The following is a 23,548-nucleotide window of genomic DNA, read 5'->3' as shown; positions in this document are numbered from 1 at the left end:
TGTCAAAGGCCTTAGAGAGTGTTCCCCTGCCTGTGCTGTACATGCTGCCTGATCTCCGCGCCTCCCCTGCTACCTGGCCCTCGGAACTGCGCCTTCTGCCACTAGCGCTGTTGGATGGGAATTTTACCATCAACTTGTCCGCCAGGGTCCTGTGGTATAGCATCACTCTCGAACCCCTTTCCACTTCGGGTATGAGAGTAGAAAGGTTCTCTTTATACCGTGGGTTGAGCAGTGTGTACACCCAGTAATCCGTAGTGGCCAGAATGCATGTAACGCGAGGGTCACGAGAAAGGCATCCTAACATAAAGTCAGCCATGTGTGCCAGGGTACCTGTACGCAACACATGGCTGTCCTCACTAGGAAGATCACTTTCAGGATCCTCCTCCTCCTCCTCAGGCCATACACGCTGAAAGGATGACAGGCAAGCAGCATGGGTACCCTCAGCAGTGAGCCAAGCTGTCTCTTCCCCCTGCTCCTCATCCTCCTCATGCTCCTCCTCCTCCTCCTCAACGCACTGAGATATAGACATGAGGGTGCTCTGACTATCCAGCGACATACTGTCTTCCCCCGCCTCCGTTTCCGAGCCTTTATGCTTTGCAGGGAACTTCTCAAGAGGCAAAGCAGAGGATTGGTGATGCTAATGATTGCAGCATCCCCGCTCACCATCTGGGTAGACTCCTCAAAGTTTCCAAGGACCTGGCAGATGTCTGCCAACCAGGCCCACTCTTCTATAAAGAACTGAGGAGGCTGACTCCCACTACGTCGCCCATGTTGGAGTTGGTATTCCACTATAGCTCTACGCTGCTCATAGAGCCTGGCCAACATGTGGAGCGTAGAGTTCCACCATGTGGGCACGTCGCACAGCAGTCGGTGCACTGGCAGATTAAACCGATGTTGCAGGGTGCGCAGGGTGGCAGCGTCCGTGTGGGACTTGCGGAAATGTGCGCTGAGCCATCGCACCTTTCCGAGCAGGTCTGACAAGCGTGGGTAGCTTTTCAGAAAGCGCTGAACCACCAAATTAAAGACGTGGGCCAGGCATGGCACGTGCGTGAGGCTGCCGAGCTGCAGAGCCGCCACCAGGTTACGGCCGTTGTCACACACGACCATGCCCGGTTGGAGGCTGACCGGGGATTGAAAAATCCCTGGCTGCTGGAAGCGCTGGCTGTGATTGGCTGAAGCTTAGCCAATCACAGCCAGTGCTCGAAGAATGGCTGTGATTGGTTCAATCACTGCCATTCATCAAGCGCCATCTGTGATAGGCTAAGTGTTAGCCAATCACTGCCAGCACTTCCAGGAGGCGAAGATTTTTGAATCCCCGGCCAGAAGAGAAGAAGAAGATCAGTGTTGGGGCCCCGGGAAGAAGCTGCGGCCGGGCTGACAGCGCGTCTAAGGTGATGTATGTGTATTTTTATTCCTGCAGTTAGGGCTTAGATTATAGCTTTGACAGTAGCATTTGCGACTATCAAAGTTGCATAGTACGAAAACCGCGTTTTCATGCAATGCGATGCAACAGAGAGGAAAGCTCCACAGGGAAACATGGGCTACAAAGCCTCACGAGTCACGGGCATATTGCCGGACCTGCGAGGTTTGTGTGTCGTTTTGTAGCATGCTTCAAAACATTGCATGTGTGAAGGAACCCATAGGAAAGCATGGGCTTCACATACATGCAATTTGTAGCATTGTAGCAATGCTACAAAATCACTCGACGTTGTTGCCCGTGTGAAGAAGGCCTTAAGGAGCTGTTTAAAGCCTTAGGAGACGACATATGATCACCACGTTCCCCATTCACACCGTAAAGGGCTTGTAAGAACGTCATTTTTGGGGGCTAAATTAACAGCCATATTTCAGGCGCTGAACAGTGAAGCTTTCCGAAAAGCTTCCTCTCCGCCCTGTCTCCTGGGCTCTCACATTCACACCTGGTTGACACAAAAAATGACTTTTCCATCCTCCAAAGTAAATTGAATATAGCAGTCTTTAATATGAACCTATAACTCTGTTCCTCTGTATGCGCCCCAAGAAGGCCTTACACATTACCCCATAAAATGAAGAATTCTTAGAGTTGCACAGCAGTAAATAGTAAAATGGTACTTGCTTTACTCTAGCTGTTTTTCTATGTGGAGTGGACTATAACAATATTAAACAATAGAAGCTGTATATACAAAGTACACGCAGCAATGGAGCCTTGGGAATCCATATTTTACTGCATCCATTGATTTTTACTACTGTATATAAGGTCTCATGTATCAATGCCCCATGTATCCACCAAGGTGTATGAAGCAGTAATATGGTTCCCATAGGCTTCACTGGTGCCTTGGTTACCTACAATGCTTCCAGTTCCATACTGAGGCTTATAAAGAGTTTTTTCTGTCCAACCGTGTATGGATCCAACAAAAAAAGTGAGCTTCTAGTGGAGCATATCTACCCAATATGGTGTAGTGCAGAGCATGATGTGGCGGCACACAAAGTCCTATGAGTCCTTATAGTTTTATTAAGGTTTGGAGAGAATTTAAAGGGTATTCCTATAATTGACTTTTATCAACTATCCACAAAATATGTGATAAAAGTCTGATTGGTGGGGGTCTCACTGCTGACACCCCCACTAATCCCAAAAAGGAGGTCCCATGTCCTGTGTGAGTAGGAGCTTGAATTAAGTGGTGGGCAAACATGCAAGTATACACAATTTAAAGGGTTCAATAGTAGCTATAGAGATGAACTGTCAAGCATGCCAAAACTGCACCAAAATTACCATTTTGCACAATATTTTGGCGCAGCAGAACTGAGCATGCTTTATGGACGCTTATTGATTGTATGAGGCTCTCACATAGAAGAGACAATATTTGTTGCACAACAGGAGAGCACAGCGACTAAAGTCAGGGTGCAGGAGCTGCAGGCTGTGTGGAGAAGGCTTGCAGAACTGAGATTTAGGAGGCTGAGAACAGCGAGGCTTCTGAATAGTAAAGAACAGTCATTCTAGGGACCCGGAGTGAGAGGAGTACTGCGACGACAACCATCACTAACGAGGATCTGGACAGAGGAGTGCATCGCTGGGGTTAGTAGAAGCTGTGATCTCTGCCCAACAAACTGGAAGTGAGGCCGGCCCCAACATAAACACTAGGAGTGCACACCGATAGGGATGATAACAGTTTGTCAACAGCCCCATTGAGATTAATGGAATAACAGGACGCATGTTTGGCCGTGACTCCATTCAAGGTTCTCCTGATCCGTGGATAGGTCATAAAAGTCAATTCTAGTACAACAACTATAATGTATATACCGTATCATCTTACTCTAAGCATACTGTATACTTACTGGTTTGGAGGACTTTTCCTGCAGGGAGTTTACAAAGAGCTAAAGCCATATATTAGTCAGCTTCTGAGCAAAACATTGTACAGGGAATGTTTCCCATCTTTTTTTGCAAAGAGGGAAAAGGAGAATAACTGCAGGCGGAAGATGAAAAGAGTGCTGGTAGCATTCATGAACTTCTCCCAACAGCCCTACTGCTATACCCCGTGGCGTTAGGACATATATAGATGTGCACAGCATATGATGTGGATGCAGCGGGCTTGGGGGGGGCAAGCCGACTCCATACATGACGACTATCGGCTGCCTTTGCCAGCTGACACCCACCTGCCACAGCCACCATCAGAGATAACTCAGATTACTTCTGTTAACCCTTTAAATGCTGTCACTTCTGAATGGACTGACTGTGATAAGATTGCAGGTTTGCTCTCCGGGTATTATGGCAATCTAGGACTTTCCAAAAGCCCCCTGGGTTGCTCTGATTGCCTGTGACCTATCTTTAATAGGCAGCCTGTTAACATATAGTAGAATGCAATACCTGCAATATCTTATATTGTATAAGTGATCAAATCATCGTAAGTTCAAATCCCCTATGACAGGGGTTTCAAACTCATTTTTCCTGAGGGCCACATCTACATGAGACTCACAGAAAAATAGAACAAGCTGTGATTTTTCTATTTTGGAGCAAAAATCGTCCATGTAAATACACCCATTGCAAATAATAGTTGTAGTTTTGTGCAATGCGATTTTCTCACCTGTGTGAATACACCCTAAGGGTGCATTCAGACGATCGTATATCGGCTGGGTTTTCACGCCGAGCTAATATACGTCGTCCTCGTCTGCAGGGGGGAGGATGGAAGATCCGTGAGCAATGCTCTGAGCTCCTGCCCCCTCTCCGCCCCTCCGCACTATTTGCAATCAGATGAGGCAGAACGGGGCGTGGCTAAGTTCCAGGAATTAGCCCCGCCCCCATCCTGTCTCTCCTCATTGAAAATAGTGCCGAGGGGTGGAGAGGAGGCAGAGAGGGGGCGGGAGCTCAGAGCACTGCTCCCGACTCTTCCAGCTTCCTCCCCTTGCAGAGAGGGACGCTCATTGGGGGGGTTGCCTTCATCTGGATCAACATTGGGGGTAATAGGCTGAGCTGGATGGACATGTGTCTTTTTTCGGCCTCTAATGTCACCAATGATGCCCACATCGAGCGTCTGGAAGGACATTAGAAACTTGAAGACTTTTATCTGCATGTCGTTCTGGCTGCTGTATGTCAGTGAGTAAATAAGCTTCACTTCTGACTCGTTCTGTAGGAATCACCCTGCACTACCACTGATAAGTAACGAAGAAGAAGAAATACTATGAAGGCCAACAGCAAGGAGAATGTAGACCTGTAACAAGACGTTAGATGCTCCATATACTGGAAGAGACGCTACTCCTTACATACAGATATAGCAAATGCTAACCTAACACTCAGTGCATTAAATGCAAAGTTGCAGAAAACTTTAACCCCATTGCCTTTTTATGTCCTGGCTAAGTGAGCTTTAATCCTCAGGGCCGTAAAAGCACTCTGGCTCTGAGGATTAAAGCCCAGTGGGCTGTGGATATGACAGCTCCATGCTAACAGCGATCGCATAAAAGTAAATAGAAAGAAAAAAAAGGGAAAGTTTCAGCTCCTCCCACGGATCGGATCCGTGGGGGGAGCTAAGAGTACTCACCCCCGTCCTCTGCAATGTCCCGCGGCTGTCAGTCCACCACTAGGGCTGACATGCCGCCGTTTTTTTTTCATTTATTTTGTTTTCATTTTGAATCAAGCTTACGTCGCTAGCTATTGAACTTTATTATAGGCTATCACTATCCGAGCAAGATATACCTAGGTCTGGCGCAGCTTTAATTAGTGACTAGTTTATCTATATTTACCTCAAGTATATCAGTTGAGGCTTTAGCTGGATCACTTTTAATATAATCTAACAGTAAGACTGAGATCAGGGTGTATTATATCTGTCCTGATAACAGAGAGGGGGATAGATTTACCATTCCCCCATTCCCCCTATCCTACATCTTAATCTATATTTGGAGAAGTTTGATTTGACTAAGGATCTATCAACAGATACGCATATCTTCTTATGCCATTATCCGGTTTATTTGGACTGGCATTATCTGGATTGGTATTATCCTCTTTTCAGATACGTACATCTCTTCTAAGCCACTATCCAGTCTATACGGACTGGAATTATCTAACCTTTCTGCCCCTGAGGAACCCTTTAGTGGGGGAAACGCGTAGGGCTGAACTAATCGCTCAGGTTTTCTCTTTTGTTGTCACCCAACTTATCGGGATGACACCTGCGCTATAATCATTGTAACATCCTAGATATCTGTTACTTTCAGACTGATTACACGAGTCGGATGAGCGTACCCTTTTGCGCTTAACCGTATTAGTCTCTATCTTCTTGGATTACACTCAAGAATCATTTCTTTCTCTAATATATGTATATGTTTGTCCTTCATTTTTTAACTAACAAGAAATAAAAGTTATATTTTAGTATTATTAGTTCTAAGGTCCACCAAGTTAGTTTTTTGACATTATATTTGGACTTACACTGCCTCTGTGAAATCCTGGCTAAGTGAGCTTTAATCCTCAGGGCCATAAAAGCACTCTGGCTCTGAGGATTAAAGCCCAGTGGGCTGTGGATGTGGCAGCTCCATGCTAACAGCGATCGCATAAAAGTAAATAGAAAGAAAAAAAAGGTAAAGTTTCAGCTCCTCTCATGGATCGGATCCGTGGGGGGAGCTAAGAGTACTCACCCCCGTCCTCTGCAATGTCCCGCGGCGTTCTGGTCTTTCCAAGACCAAACCATGCCGTCTGCCGTTTTGCAATGGGTAAAAGTTAAAAAACTGTTGAAGCTTGATACTCCTTTCGGTTTGGGCCCTTTTGTGTAAACAGACAGAATATTAGGGCCACAATGGGCATGTTTCTGAACACGAAACAAACAGGGGGATTCATTTTGGGGTGAAAGTCTTCATTCATATGTGTGCTGTACAAAAAAAACTATTTTTAAAATGACACAATTGCCAGACTCTTGCCCCCATTTTGGCTTACTAGTGGGACCTGGGAGCCTCAGATGCAGCCCTGCATGCTGCCCCTGCCCTTCCCTGTCTGTTTCTGTGGGGTTTCCATGACTTTCTGATGTTTTCTGGTGTTTCACAAGTCATCAGCTATGCGGAGCATCGGTCCCATACAAAAATGCTCAAGTCGCCCATTGACTGCAATGGGGCTCGTTACTCTCGAGCATCACAGAAAGTTCGACTCGAGCAACGAGCACCCGAGCATTTTGGTGCTCGCTCATCTCTAGTGGGCACCCTAAAAGTGATTTAAAAAAAAAAAGCTAAATTAACCCCAAAGTACTAAAAACGACAGATCTTCACACAAAAAGCAGCCCTCAGAGCTATGCCTATGAAAACATAAGGTTTATGCAACAATCTTAAAAAAAATTACCAAAAATGGATTTTATTGATCAAAAGTAGAAAAACCAAAGAAACAAGTAATAATTTTAGTATCGCCATAATTGTACCAGCCCGCAGAAAAAATACCATGTCATTTATGCTTCATGATTAACCCCTTCCCGCTCCAGAGCGTAAGTTTACGTCCTGGGAGTGGGGTACTTCCCGCAACAGGGCGTAAACTTACGTCCTGGGAATAGCGCGAGATCACATATGATCTCGCGCTATCCCGCAGCGGGAGCCGGCTGTCAGTCACAGCCGGCGTCCCGCTGCAACAGTTGGGGGACATCGGAGATGCGCCCCCCCGCTGTTAACCCCTTCCCTGCCGCGGTTTAAGTAGATTGCGGCAGGGAAGCAGTTCACAGAGGGAGCGCGCTCCCCCTGTGCATTCAGCCGGCTCCTGCGATGTTATCGCAAGAGCCCGGCCTGTCGCCATGGCAACAGGATGCCAGATATTGGCGTCCTGTAGTGCCAATGCCTATGATCGCTGTATAAGCGATAAGGCATGGCAGGGCTACTGCCCTGCCATGCCTTATCACAGCGATCAGCAGTACTGTGGTCAAAGTCCCTCAGGGGGACACAAGTTGTGTGAAAAAAAAGATTTAAAAAATGAATTTTAAAAAAATGTAAAAAAAAAGTTTAAAAAAACCCACTTTTTTTATGCTTTTTCTCATATTAGCATAAAAAAGTTTTAAAAATTTAAAGCCCAACTATATGGTGTTGTCGGATCCATAACGACGCATACAATATGATGCACATGCTTTTGTGTGTGCACGGAAAAAAGCGTTAAAAAAACCCCTAAAAAACTGAGGCAAAACGCTAATTTTTAGCATTTTGCCTCCCTAAAAATGCAATAAAAGTGATCAAAAAAAACGTATGTACCCCAAAATGGTACCAATAAAAACTACAGCTCGTTTTGCAAATAATACGTCCTCACAGTGCTCCGTACATCAAAAAATAAAAATGTTACAGGACGTTGAATGCAGCGATTTAGAGAAAAAAAAAAGATTTCCAAAAAAAAGGGTTTTTTAGTGCAAAAAAGTGGAAAAACCTAAAAATAATGTAAGAATTTTGGTGTTGTTGTAACCGTACCGCAGAAAAACTGTATTGTGTCATTTATGCTGCATGATTAACGCTGTAAAAAAAAATAATCTATGACAGAATTGATGCGTTTTCTCTCCCTGCTATCATAAAAAAAAAAGTTTTACAATATAGTCAAATGTACCCAAAAGTGGAACCAATAAAAACTACAGTTCGTTATGCAAAAAACAAGCCCTTATACGGCCGCGTCGACGGAAAAATAAAAAAAGTTATGACTTTTGATAAATGGAGAAGAAAATCCGCCAAAAATCATTGCGGCCTTAAGCCCAAAATAGGCCATGTCCTTAAGGGGTTAATGCTGCAAAAAAAAGACAATGTTAGAATTGATGTGTTTTCCCTCCCTGCCCTCCAAAAAAACGTATAAAACAATACATTATATGTAGCCAGAAATGGGACCAATAGAAACTACAGCTTACCACATAAACACACAAGCCTCATGGGGCCGACGGAGAAATAAGAAGGGTATGGCTTTTGGAAAGTGGAGACGATAAAAAAAATGATTGCATCCTTTTGGCCAAAATATTGGGTGCCCTGAAGGGGTTAAAGCTCTCTGGGTAATATTGTCCGTCCTTCAGACCCGCTACATATAAGTCAGAAGGGGAAATCTGCAACAAAACTAAGAAAAAAGCCCAAATAACGGGATTAATAGAAAATCCAGAGGTTACAGAGTTGTTTTCTTCATCCGCTGTAACATCTGGGAGCCGCAGGAAAAACGCACTAAAGATACAATATAGGAAGAAGATGGTTTATATCCAAGGTGAAGGATATTCAGTATTACACATTGTATCCCCCGAGAGAACAACATGGCGGCTTCCAGAAAGGCCCCTACAGAGGAAGAGGATGAGAGAAGACAAAGTGTTATTACACCATCCAACTATATCCCATAATATCCAGCCTGGAGGGGGAGATGATGAGCGGCGGCTTCCCTTTACATCTACTGCTATGGGAACCACTGTGACAGGGGCCACCAGCAGCAGCCAATAGAATCGCAGCATTGGTTCTAAGCCGAGCAGGAAAACAGCAGTTGGTGCCAGTCAGCGATCGCTCTTCTAGAGTTCAGATTGGCTCCTTATTGCTGTTATAAAGCGACTTCAGGAACTTTGTTCTTCACCCAAAACCCGGATCTCCATCACCGACATCACCGTGATGGAGAATTCAGCGCCCGCCGTCCGTGAGGAGGGGTAAGAGCCAAACCTCATACATGGAGCTGCTGGCTTATGTTATCCCATATGGTGATGATTGGTCAGTGCAGACTAATAGCTAATTATGTCAGCGGGTTAATCAGGATTATTAATAAGTCTGGATAGTTTTGGGGGTAATTAATATGCAGATATTTGGGTTAGTGGATATATGTGGAGATATAATGGGGGTTATGAAGTAACTTGGAGGATTGTGTATAAATATGGCCTGCAGTTTGTGTTTATCAGGCTTTTCTATGTAATGTATTCTGTATTGTGCAGTTTGTTTGTATTATTGTATATATTTGCCCTTTCTGTGTTTTAGTATATGTATCTGTGATGAATTTATAGCAGTATTCTCACTATATGTGTATTTTATTTACCATATATGTGCGTGTTCTTGCTAAGTTGCCATTCACTTTAGCTATTACTACCCCCAGGGATCATGAGAATAGCGAACCCCGAGACCCACTAAACAAATAGAGCGCTCACTTCTCCATTCACTGTCTATGGGAACAGTGGAGATATACTCGGCTATCTCCCGCTCTCCCTAAGAAGTGAATGAATTGGTCGTCACACATGCACACAGCCACTCCATTCACTTAGGGGGGCTTGGGGTGTGCCGTTCTCGTAAACCCCAGGGGTCCCAGTGGTTGGACCCCCAGCAGTCATCCATTTATCATGTGTCCTCTGGATAGGTGATAAATGATTTTGGTGAGATAACCCTTTTAAGTGACCCGGGGATTTAGCACTAACAGCCAGCGGGGTTGTTAGGGTGTAAAAAGGTCAGAGGTACAAGCCCCAAGACACATGCTTCGCCACCACCATAAACATATATACTGTGTGAGTGTATATATATATATTGGGATGTACAGTACTTTGGCAGTTATTCCCCCATTTAGATGCTGTTTTTTTCTCTCCTTTATGTTTTTTTTCTATATTGTGAATTAATAAATTGGATTAAATAGATATTTTGTTGCTCATTCCTTGTACGGCCCCTTTAAGCGATTCACTGAAAGTTTTAAAAAATATTTCCTATCAGCGCTGATTTATTATTCGACAAAAGTGCCTTTAGGGGAAAATAAATCTACATTTTGGGGTAAATAAACACCATTACACCTGATCTATTTGGGTGACGAGGAATAAATATGGCGCTGGGTTACTTTTTTTATTGTATTTACATAAATCTTTATTGACATTTTCTTTATTTCTTCTTTTCTTTGTAGAAGAGACAACGTGACCTCCAGGTAAGCTATGAAGTTCATTCTACAGCTCCACTACTATACAGGGAGAGACATATACACATAATCTACTGACAGGTCTATAGGGACATATACACATAATGTACTGACAGGTCTATAGGGACATATACACATAACGTACTGACAGGTCTATATGGACATATACACATAATGTACTGACAGGTCTATAGAGACATATACACATAATGTACTGACAGGTTTATAGGGACATATACACATAATGTACTGACAGGTCTATAGGGACATATACACATAATGTAGTGACAGGTCTATAGGGACATATACACATAATGTAGTGACAGGTCTATAGGGACATATACACATAATGTAGTGACAGGTCTATAGGGACATATACACATAATATAATATCAGGTCTATAGGGACATATACACATAATGTATTGACAGGTCTATACGGACATATACACATAATGTGCTGACAGGTCTATAGGGGCATAAACACATAATGTAATGACCTGTCTATAGGGACTGCACTGGGATCTACATGTTTAATGCAGTTACACTGTATGTGTTTGTCCTAATATTAATCCCTTCTTATTTCCCCTGTTGAGGATCATGGACGCCGTAGTTGGAATACTGCGAATGTTATTCAGAAGAGGCGACAGAAGACGGAAGAGAAAGAGGGATGTCAGAACATGTAAGGAAGACCCCCCGAAGAGGAGGAGGGATGACCGGGCCCAACCGCAGGAGGAGATGGCAGTGTTCCTCCGTGTCCTCGGTAAGACACATTGGGCCTTCCCAATGGTTGTAGTGTTGAACCCGGTACACATTATCCAAGATGAAGCTGTCAGACGGCACTATGTCATTGATATTTGTATATTACAACAATTGGTGGTTTTTAGGTTGAGTTTACACACAGTAGATTTGTTACTTTACTGCAGTCACTAAACAAAGTGATACATTTATTGATGAAATATTTTTTTTTTTCTAGAGGAAAAATATTTCTGGATGTTCCTCGCCTGTGATGAGTGTATGAAGATATCCGACAAGGTAATATTACAGAATATACACCATATATACATGTAGGGACTTAGGCTAGTGTAATAGGCCTGGAGACACACCGCACTGTATAACCTGGTGACATAATAGTCATTATTAGATGTAACACTGAGATTTACCCATCCAGAGTAGTTATTATACCCTTTACTTGTTAGTAGTCGCAGCCTCTAACTGTCCTTCTCCTCCCACCAGTACCTCCTGGCGATGGCCCTCGTGTATTTCAGGAGAGCCGGACTGCGTACCGAGGAATATCGCAAGAACTTCTTCCCAGCTCTGTGAGTTGCTTTTATTATACCAGATCTGTAAATATAAAAATGTATACTAAAACAAGTAACAGGAGAGTCCGAGTGAGATACGGAGAAGATTCCAGGATCCGGTAACATTACTAATACTAGTGTTCTTTAGCTCTGCCCTTTTCTCCAGGTCTCTCCTTCTTATATAGGTAATCTGCTCTACACGGTTCTGACTCGTTTTATCATCTTGTTTAATCTTTTCTGCCAGGTTCTTAGCCAATCAGATGGAAGAGGAACTCCCGTTTCGGTGGCAGATCTACCCCTGGGCCTTAGGAGACACCTGGATGGAGAACACAGAAGTACTCTTCCAGCACCGGGACCAGCTGCTCCGCCGGATGGGATTTAGAGCTTGGGTGGACCGAACCACCTGTGATCTGGTTAGTAGAAACCATATAAAATACTGCGGTCTTTGATGAAGAGTCCGTGGTGCTAATGATATTGATATACTGTTTAATTCTAGGTCATGGCAGAAGCCCCTTCCCATTGGGCATGGACAAGAGAGCGGCAGCCGGATCACAGCTTGGCTATTCCGATATTCAGGATGGACGAGGAAGACTTCATCATCAGCGACACTCGGTTCAAGCATCCATACTGCATCCTCTGTAAGACCCTCCGCCGGTATCCAGTGTTGAAGAAATTCTGCCAAGCAGAGGAGGATCCCGACGACAGCCTCATCCCATGAAGACCGCTATAGTTTTTATAATTACACACATGTTAACCCCCAGGGTGACAACTGGGCGGCGGTCCCTACCCTCACTAGGGAAGTGGAACACAGGAAGACAAACAGACACTGAAGACAAACAAACGGTGGAGTGGTCAGACAATCCGGGTCGGCAACAGGAGGGTACGCAGTACAGAGGGGAAAGCAAAAACGTAGTCAAGGTCCAAAAGCAGAGGTCAGGAAAGCCGGGGTCACAAAGAGCAGTCAGAATAAACGCGGGTGCAGCTGGAAGACCAAACTAACACTGGCAAGGCCTGGAAGGAAAACACACACTTTTAAATGCTGTCAGAGCTCCCGCCCCCGCAGCTGATTGGGGCGGGGAGCCTGACAGCAGCAGGGCAATCAGGAGGTGCTGGGGACACGCCCCCCGCCTACAGAACAGACCGTTACCAGGGAAGCCTGCTAGGTAGTCAGGTAACTCGAGAAGCACCTGCTGCCTCCCTAGCAACCCGGCGGTGACCAGTTTTACAGCGCCCGGGAAGATTACTAGAACCGGTGCTCCCCTACACCGCACTCCTGTAACCCGGGTGGCATGATTGGTGGTGCGGGCACGGCGGCCGCGAGAATTGCTGGTTCTGACACACATGCACACAGACACCATCTCACATATTGATTGCTCATACTCATACATGTGCGCACACACGTACACACCGTACAGCCATAAACACATTCAATAAACATCATTACACACTATAGATAGTCCCATGCAGTCACCGTAGGCAGTCCCATGCAGTCACCGTAGGCAGTCCCATGCAGTCACCGTAGATAGTCACACGCAGCCACCGTAGATAGTCACACGCAGCCACCGTAGATAGTCCTATGCAGTCACCGTAGATAGTCACACACCTTCACCTTGCACACACGTTATAGTGTTACCTCCCTTAGTATGCCCGGAGGAGGGGCAGTACAGCAGCCATGGTTTCCCTGCAGGCTTCCCCCACAGGGGGGTTTTCCTGTCCTGCGTGTTGCTGTACCCTCTTCGTGAGTGATGGGAGGTAACGACCAAACACGCATAATAAAAATAAATGTTGCATTATTTAACTTACTATACTTGGTCTGAGTCATTTTTTCCATTTCTGTGTGATAGTAAAATCTAGTTTCCAGGGGTCCGGTGTAATAATACTCACATATAGCCTGGATGTGCCGTCAGTATGTGATTGGGGCCGTCAGACCACTGGGGTTCTCACCGATCATGAGTATGAAGGGGCTGCTGTATTTGGGGGTCACAGCGGTCCTTTTATTGTGGACAAGAGGTGCAAAAAGCTGCGCTGAAATTGACATGCCACGCGGAAATCAAAGCCACGGTATGTCAATTTTATCACCATTTCTGCTGCAGCCATCTCTCCTCTCTATGGGGAAGAGCTGGCCGCAGCAGAATAAGTCGCTTTAAACGTAAAGATTCGTCAAAAAACCCTGATATTTTGGCGGCGGTGATTTTAATTCCTTGAACCGGGAACCTGAAGCCTGGGAGCGCTGACAGCGGGAAGCCTTTGGAGGAGGTGAGGGGAGCGCCGCATAGTATGAAATCAGCTGCGGATACGTGGCTGACGTCCAGTCAATATCTGCACCAATCATACACCAGCGCTCCAGTTAGAGAAAAAACACAAGGCTTTCCTGCCTGCCTATTTTGGAACAGCTCTGTACTTTTAATAACGATGGAGGTAAAATCATACATCGTGATAAGCCCCGCCCCCCTGACATGTTGGCGTTTTGCAATAAATAAGTGGGTTTTGGGTTGCAATTTGGGCACTTGGCCACTCAAAGGTTCGCCATCACTAGTCTAGGCAATGCTCTATGAGCTAAACACATCTGCACGAATGTCTCTGCTACTTTACTACAACATATGTGGTCAGTGGTCCAGGCTGTTGAGCTCACAGAACATTGTCTAGAAACCATTCCATCCACTTCTCAGTTGAGGACCAGTCTGGTTGTGTGCAGGTTTCCAGCCTCTGCATGTATACAAGAGCGTTCTCATTCACGAAATGGAAACTCATCTTCAAAAAACGGTAAAGAATTGAAACTTAGAGGTGGAGATGAATCACAACTGGTAATGCAGAGTCCCGTAGGGTGACTCTGGGCACATGGTGTACACTGAGGAGCTGGGGTGGCAAGATGCTGGCTTGTCACGGCAGCACTTACCATGCTCCCTCCCAGAGGGACAGACGCAGCCAAGGCCAGGACAGCGCTGGGCCTCTTCTGGACACCCCTAAGATAGGGATGCCCAATAAACTGTAGAACAGGTATAGGATTTGTCACGGTTGAGGCAGGCCAACGTTCCTTTACCCACTGACAAATCCCTCAGCGGAAAATAAATGAGCCGCAGTCAAAGTCAATGTACCTCAGGTCCCTGGGAACCGTCAGAGCCTGGAATAACTTTACTTAAGATACTTCAGAAGAATAAAAGGCACGATTTAGAGAATTGACAGTGCAGGAAATCAACAGACTTGAACAGCAGTACCTCAACACGGTGATCCCAGACCTCAGGATGGCCATGTGTGACAATGAATAAGGCCTCCTTCCCACGAACGGATTTCCGCCGCGTAATTCGCGGTGAAAATCCGCTGCGTTGCCCGCAGCTATTAGGTTCTATTGAACCTAATAGCACAATGCTCACGATGCGTAATTCCACCGCGGAATTACGCACCGCGATTTCTCCCGTCCTCACCCGCAGCATGCTCTATTTTCTGCGGGTGAGGACGGGCTGTACGCACTGACGGCTTCCATTGCAGTCAATGGAAGCCGTCCGTTCACGCTATCTCCCGCTGTCACCAGCGGGAGATAGCGTGAAAAAACGCTTTCCCGCCCACCGCCGCGCGTCATATGACGCCATATGACGCGCACGGCCGCGTCACGTGACACGGCCGGCCGCGTCACGTGACACGGCCGGTGACGCGCGGCGGTGGGCGGTGACGGGCGGTGACGCGGCGGCGGTGGGCGGGGAAGCGATTTCACGCTATCTCCCGCAGGTAAGTATAGGGGCTCTGGGGGGCGCCGTGACGGGCTTCGCAGCGGAATATTACGCTGCGGAGCCCGTCACGCTCGTGGGAAGGAGGCCTAAGAGTACCTCTACGCGGTGATCCACTAGCTCCAGACGGCTGCCTAGGAAAATATGATGTAGGTCTTGAAAAAAACTCACTCACGGTTGCTCTCGCTCTGTTTAGGGGAGCTCACTTCTCTCTCATCACAGGTGCATCCAAGCAGGAAAACCTCTCTTCCTCTTCCATTCTTCATTACATGAGGGTTAAAGGTACTCCATGTAGCCAGCACTCTTTATCAGGAACCCAGAAGACATGGAACTCCTTTCTCGCTCTCAAGCACTCCCATTTATAATTTCACTCATAGCACATGACATAAATTGATACATTTACAGGCAATTTTCAAGATATACAAACACTTAACCTCTCACTTGCTTCAGCTATGCAATACACATAACAGAATGACAAGGCAGTTTTGCACAGAGCATCAATATAAGTCATACATGTATGACATTATGGAGGGGGCCAGGAAAGTATTTACCGGGCCACTACAGTAGAAAAGAAAAGAAAAGTTGTGGCCCATAGCAACCACTCAGATTACAGATGACCGCCATGGCCAAACTACTTCACTTTCCCATTACATCGGTTTTATAATCTCTAAAAATTGTATTTTCCTTCATACGGTCATTATGCTGTAATTACAAATGGAAAACCCCGTTTTATACAGATGTGATCACATGTAGCATGTTCATAGGTTTGCTTAAAGGTGTTACTGTCCCTTTAAATGAGAGGTCGTTTTACCAATATTACATTTCAGTACTTTGCTTTAGCGTCTGCAGATAAAGATAAATTGATAAAGTATTTGCTTTTCCCCCCTTTAGGGATGAAGATAAACCCCCCAGCCACAAGAGTGAAGGAATAATGAGGACCTGTATGCGCTGCAGTCTAGAATGTTCTTATGTATAACTTTACTTGTTGGGTAACTTGTTAGATAAAGCCGAGTTTGAAGAACATTACAAGGTGGATCCCGTTACTGCAGTTCTGGGTTAACAATAGATGGACATCCCTGTAAATACGGAATAAAACCCAGAAGAGTATTAAACTGCCTTAACAATAAACACGTATTGGCGTTGTGATTTAATGTCTCCAAAAGGCCAATTTCACACAGGCGAGCGCGATATTGGGCCGTGACAAGCCGCGATGTTCCCTCGGATACAAACGCCTCGCATCACTTCAGGGAGGATCAGCAGGTGTCTCCTATTGTTTAAGTGGGAAACCTCACATCATGCGCACCTCACACACTGTGAGATGGTTTTCCCGGGCCCGTTGAAACCAATGGCGAGGCGTCCTGAAGGAACGGCCAAAGATACATGATGCCGCAATTTTTGATGCAGTAAAAAAAATCACTTATGTATATAACGCCATTCGATAAAACGGGGTTCATATTTATGCAAAGTTTTAGGTAGAAGGAAATAGCGTGCCACAGCCCCACAAGTATATGGTAGAGGGAAATTGCGGGCCACAGGTATACAATAAAAGGAAATAGCGGGCCACAACCCCACAGGTATACGGTAGAAGGAAATAGCTGGCCACAGCGCCACAGGTATACAGTAGAAGGAAATAGCAGGCCACAGCCTCACAAGTATATGGTAGAGGGAAATTGCGGGCCACAGGTATACAATAAAAGGAAATAGAGGGCCACAGCCTCACAGGTATACAGTAGAAGGAAATAGTGGGCCACAACCCCACAGGTATACAGTAGAAGGAAATAGCGGGCCACAGTCCCACAGGTATACAGTAGAAGGAAAGAGCGGGCCACAGCCCCACAGGTATACAGTAGAAGGAAATAGCGGGCCACAGGTATATGGTAGAAGGAAATAGCGGGCCACAGTCCCACAGGTATACAGTGGAAGGTAATAGCAGGCCGCAGCTCCACAGGTATACGGTAGAAGGAAATAGCGGGCCACAGCTCCACAGGTATACGGTAGAAGGAAATAGCGGGCCACAGTCCCACAGGTATACGGTAGAAGGAAATAGCAGGCCGCAGCTCCACAGGTATACGGTAGAAGGAAATAGCAGGCCGCAGCTCCACAGGTATACGGTAGAAGGAAATAGTGGGCCACAGCCTCACAGGAATACGGTAGAAGGAAATAGTGGGCCACAACCCCACAGGTATACAGTAGAAGGAAATAGCGGGCCACAGTCCCACAGGTATACAGTGGAAGGTAATAGCAGGCCGCAGCTCCACAGGTATACGGTAGAAGGAAATAGTGGGCCACAGCCTCACAGGAATACGGTAGAAGGAAATAGCGGGCCACAGCCTCACAGGTATACGGTAGAAGGAAATAGCGGGCCACAGCCTCCCAGGTATACGGTAGAAGGAAATAGCGGGTAACAGCCTCACAGGAATACGGTAGAAGGAAATAGCGGGTAACAGCCTCACAAGTATACGGTTGTTACGGCACTCTGACCCCCCGAGCGCCAGGTGGGGTGCCCTGAACTTCCCGCACCCCACTGTCCCTGCCTACTTACCTCGGCCCTGGCTAACCCCAGGCGAACAACTGGACGGCGGTCCCTACCCTGGCTAGGGACCTGGCGACTACACAAGATGGAACTACCTACCGGGGGACAGAGTGCCGACAAGGAAGGCAGATGGAGTTACCAAACAGGAAATGCAGAGAACTAAACAAGGCTACGGAAAGGACACTGACAAGCAAACTAGCGAGTTGGCTGAGGAAATCTGCAGACAGGACTGGCTAGCAGCTAGCAGAACCAATAACTGGCAGTGAGGTCAGGTCACTGCCAGCCCTATAACTGCAAGACTCCACCCAGGGGTGGAGAGTGGGAGGAGCCAAACCCCCTCCCCCACTCACAGTACAAGAGAGAGGAAGTGGTGCGGGCGGCGCCCTACGGGCGGACCCGCCCACGCTGCCGCACACCGGCCGCCCCACGTCGCCGGGAGAGCCCTGACGTCACCGCTCCAGGACACTGGAGCCAAAGCCGGAACGGCGCACGCTGGCCGCTGGACCCTGCGCCGCGCTGCATGGTAACAACGGTAGAAGGAAATATCAGGCCACAGGAATATGGTAAAAGGGGAGATTTTCATCTCCACTTTCCAAAACTCATAACTTTTTTTTCCGCCGACCCCATGAGGGCTTGTATTTTATGTGGCAAGCTGTCGTTTTTATTATTACCATTTCTGGGTACATATATTGTTTTATACATTTTTGGGAGGGAAAACATATCAATTCTAACATTACCCTTTTTTTTACAGCATTAATCATAAATGACATGATATTTTTTCTGCGGGCCGGTACAATTATGGCGGTACTAAAATTATTACTTGTTTCTTAGGTTTTTCTACTTTTGATCAATAAAAATCCTTTTGGGGGAATTTTTTGTTTTAACATTGTTGCATTAACCTTATTTTTTCATGAGCATAGCTCTGAGGGCTGTTTTTTGTGTGAAGAGCTGTAGTTTTTAGTATTTTAGGGTTTATTTAGATTTTTTTTTTAATCACTATTAGGGTGCCTACCCATTGGCGTTTTTTTTCTTGTGCTGCGAGAGGGAGTAAAAACACACGCCTCACAATGCAAAGAAAACTCTGCTACATCAGCAGCAGCAGCGCCAGCCCCATTGAAAACATAGGGAGTGTATCGCGGACTTCTTCAAGTCAGTGGGGGTACAATCTCTGGGACTCCCACCAATCCCGAGAATGCTATTTCTGTCATAAATGGATGAGTGGAGTACATTCATGGCCAGCGCTAAATTGAATTTTACATCATAATGATAGGAGAAGCGATCCAGCAGTAGATGGAAGAGGGTGAAACAGAACCCTCATTTTCAGGATTGATGGAGGTCCCAGCAGTTGGACCCCACTGATTAATCAGTTTCCACTTATCCAGTGGATGGGTGAAAACTGGAAAAATAACCCGTCTTTGGAATACCCTTTTAATGAAAACTAAATTGTAATTCTGGAGGCCCAGACAATGTAGGAGAGCAAATCTATACACTGTACACACAGATAGGGCATTCGTATGTCATACCCTTCTCATGCCCTGGTCTCTAAGCATAAGGCTGTACTCCTTCATTACTGGTAGACTGTATGTCACGTTCGACCCGGGCGCAATGCACACCTCGCACCAGGATAAACTCAAATAGAAGGCTAGAAAATATATTGAGTCCATGCAGGCCGTGGAAACAACGTCTTACATGGATGCAAACCAAACAAGGACTGGAGGGAAAGGACTGGGATAGGGGAACATACATACATGCTGAACATCATAACAAAGTGAGCTGCAAACAGGACTTACAATTAGACATCAAACAATGACTGACAAACACCAAAACACCTACCTAGAATACCAACACAGATAAGCAGATGGATAGCTAAAGTACGTACGAGGTATTGGTTCATATTTTGGTCACGATACTTAAGCTCACAAGCCCACGTTGAGGGTCCTTGTTGTCTCGTGAGTCACTACTCTATCAAGACAACTTAACGCCGGGAGTCCTGTCTGCGGGGCGATCGTCCCAATAAGGATGTCCCCACTCTGGAAGCTAGGGGTCTGGCTCGCCTTAGATGCTATACGCTATACACCATTCACACATGCAAGCAGACAAGGCACATACAGCAGACCGGTGATGATTGGCTGGCTGGAGAACTCCATACTATTAGCCAGCCAAATCATGATGTTGTCAGTTTTGTTGGTCTTCAGTGTTTTATGTTCAGTCTTTCTATGACTCATGCTTTGGTTCTCCAGTTCCTCTCCTGACTTTAGACCTTGCCTCATTCAAGTAGTGGAGTCGTCCCTTTCGGGGTGGGTGCTCTACTTTGAAGCGGGTTGTGTCAGAGAGGTTGAAGGTGCTATGCTTAGATCTAGACCCCTTCTGTTTGGTCCGCTCATGTGTTTAACCCCCTTTAGTCTCCTGCACATGCACCTGTCCGGACTGCTCCCTTACCTTTCTCGCCATCGTCTCCTCAGCAGTCTTGGACAGACGTGACAGCATCACAATACATGGGAAAAAAAACACAGGAAATAAGTAAAATGATCAGTTTCTTTATTATTTCAAGGCCTATCTGCAACACAATAAAAGTCGCTTAACGTTACATTTAGCTGTAAAGTACATAAAACAGATATAATGTAATTGTGTAGAAATCTGTCTGTACTAAATGTACCTTCTGTGCTTCCAAGGATCAATCACAGTATATTAACCCCTTCTCACTCCAGGGCGTAAGTTTACGTCCTGGCAGCGGGGTACTTCCCGCAACAGGGCGTAAACTTACGTCCTGGGGATAGTGCGAGATCACATATGATCTCGCGCTATCCCGCAGCGGGAGCCGGCTGTAAGTCTCGTCCCGATGCCCCCCCCCCGCTGTTAACCCCTTCCCTGCCGTGATCTAAGTAGATTGCGGCAGGGATAGAGTTCACAGAGGGAGCTCGCTCTTTCTGTGTCTTTAGCTGGCTCTCGCGATGTTATCGTCCTGTAGCGTCCTGTAGTGCGAATGCCTATGATCGCTGTATAAGAGATAAGGCATGGCTGGGCAGTAGCCCTGCAATGCCTTATCACAGCGATCAGCAGTACTGTGGTGAAAGTTTCCCAGGGGGACACAAGTTGTGTGAAAAAAAAGATTTAAAAAATTAATTTTAAAAAATGTAAAAAAAAAAAAGGAAAAAAATACATTTTTAATACTTTTTCTCATATTAGCATAAAAAAAGGTTAAAAAAATTAAAACCCCACATATTTGGTATTATCACGTCCATAACGACGCGTACAATAAGCTGCACATGCTTTTGAGTGTGCACGGAAAATAGCGTTTAAAAAAACGCTAAAAAACTCAGGCAAAATGCTAATTTTTAGCATTTTGCCTCCCTAAAAACTAAAAACGCAATAAAAGAGATCAAAAAAGCCGTATGTACCCCAAAATGGTACCAATAAAAACTACAGCTTGTCTCGCAAATAATAAGCCCTCACAGAGCTCCGTACATAAAAAAAATAAAAAAGTTACAGGACTTTGAATGCAGCGATTTAGAAAAAAATAAAAGATTTCCAAAAAAAGGGTTTTTATGGCAGAAAAGTGGAAAAACCTGAAAAAAATGTAAGAATTTTGGTATCGTTGTAACCGTACCGACCCGCAGAAAAAATGGATTGTGTCATTTATGCTGCATGATTAACGCTGTAAAAAAAAAAATCTATGGCAGAATTGATGCGTTTTCTCCTGCTGCTATCATTAAAAAAATAATAAAAATTTTACAATATAGTCAATGTACCCAAAAGTGGCACCGATAAAAACTACAGTTCGCACGCAAAAAACAAGCCCTTATACGGCCGCGTCGACGGAAAAATAAAAAGGTTATGACTTTTGATAGATGGAGAAGAAAATCTGCCAAAAATCATTGCGTCCTTAAGCCCAAAATAGGCCATGTCCTTAAGGGGTTAAGCCACATAATCCTCACATACAAAAGATAACGTGAAAATAAAAGTACAATGGAAAAATAATTCTTTCTACATTTTTTTACACATTTTAGAAATGCCTGATTTCTACCAGTGAGTGAAGTCCATGAATAGTAAAGGTCTTTACCTACCCTCATTACAGTTGTGGCTAAGAGTTTAGAGGCTGACACTAATATTGGTTTTCACAGTTTGCTGCTTCAGTGGTTTTTAGAGATGAGCGAGCACCAAAATGCTCGGGTGCTCGTTATTCGGGACGAACTTTTCGCGATGCTCGAGGGTTCGTTTCGAGTAACGAACCCCATTGAAGTCAATGGGCGACCCGAGCATTTTTGTATTTCGCCGTTGCTCGCTAAGGTTTCCTTGTGTGAAAATCTGGGCAATTCAAGAAAGTGATGGGAACGACACAGCAACGGATAGGGCAGGCGAGGGGCTACATGTTGGGCTGCATCTCAAGTTCACAGGTCCCACTATTAAGCCACAATACCGGCAAGAGTGCCCCCCCCCTCCCAAAAACTTTTACTTCTGAAAAGCCCTCATTAGCATGGCATACCTTAGCTAAGCACCACACTACCTCCAACAAAGCACAATCACTGCCTGCATGACACACCGCTGCCTCCCCCCCACAGCGCACACCAAAGTGTCCCTGCGCAGCCTTCAGCTGCCCTAATGCCTCACCACCCTCATGTCTATTTAGAAGTGCGTCTGCCATGAGGAGGAACCGCAGGCACACACTGCAGAGGTTGGCACGGCTAGGCAGCGACCCTCTTTAAAAGTGGCGGGGCGATAGCCCACAATGCTGTACAGAAGCAATGAGAAATAGAATCCTGTGCCACCGCCATCAGGAGCTGCACACGTGGGCATAGCAATGGGGAACCTATGTGCCACACACTATTCATTCTGTCAAGGTGTCTGCATGCCCCAGTCAGACTGGTAATATGCACCTTAACAGTAACCGCGTTGGTGGTAATGTGGTGGTGACTGCGGACCTAGTAGCGCGGTTGTGTTTTGTTGGTTTTCGGAATGTGGCCAGGATTAAGTGGGCCGTGGCGGAGGGGATGGTGGGGGGGTCTCTCTTGTAGTGTCGGTAAAGGTGAAATTCTTGGACTGCCACCAGACGAACCAAAGCCAAGGCATTTGCCAAGAATGTTTGTTTTCCCTGTTGGAGGAGGAGGGGATGTTTTTGAGGCACTACGTGTCCTCTACACGTGTCCGTGGTTATATGCACCTTTACAGTAACCGCGTTGGTGGTAATGTGGTGGTGACTGCGGACCTAGTAGCGCGGTTTTATTTTGTTGGTTTTCGGAATGTGGCCAGGATTAAGTGGGCCGTGGCGGGGGGATGGTGGGGGGTCTCTCTTGTAGTGTCGGTAAAGGTGAAATTCTTGGACTGCCACCAGACGAACCAATGCAAAGGCATTTGCCAAGAATGTTTGTTTTCCCTGTTGGAGGAGGAGGGGGATGTTTTTGAGGCACTACGTGTCCTCTACACGTGTCCGTGGTTATATGCACCTTTACAGTAACCGCGTTGGTGGGAAAAGGCCTTGCCGCCATCATGTCTTTGGGAAGCCTCTGTTTCCACACCCCAGAGACATACCATTAGCAGCGGTATAGGCAGAGCCCAGATTTCGTAACATTTCAGCCGTAGCATTAGGACAGGCACCACTAACATATCACTAGCAGCATTATAGCGGGAGCGCAGTCTTCGTTCCATGTCAGCAATAGTAGCACTCAAGACAGGCCCCACTAACATATCAC

The sequence above is a fragment of the Eleutherodactylus coqui genome, chromosome 9, assembly GCF_035609145.1.
Source record: "Eleutherodactylus coqui strain aEleCoq1 chromosome 9, aEleCoq1.hap1, whole genome shotgun sequence".
Lineage (NCBI taxonomy): Eukaryota > Metazoa > Chordata > Amphibia > Anura > Eleutherodactylidae > Eleutherodactylus > Eleutherodactylus coqui.
Note: the sequence above shows the minus strand (reverse complement) of the source record.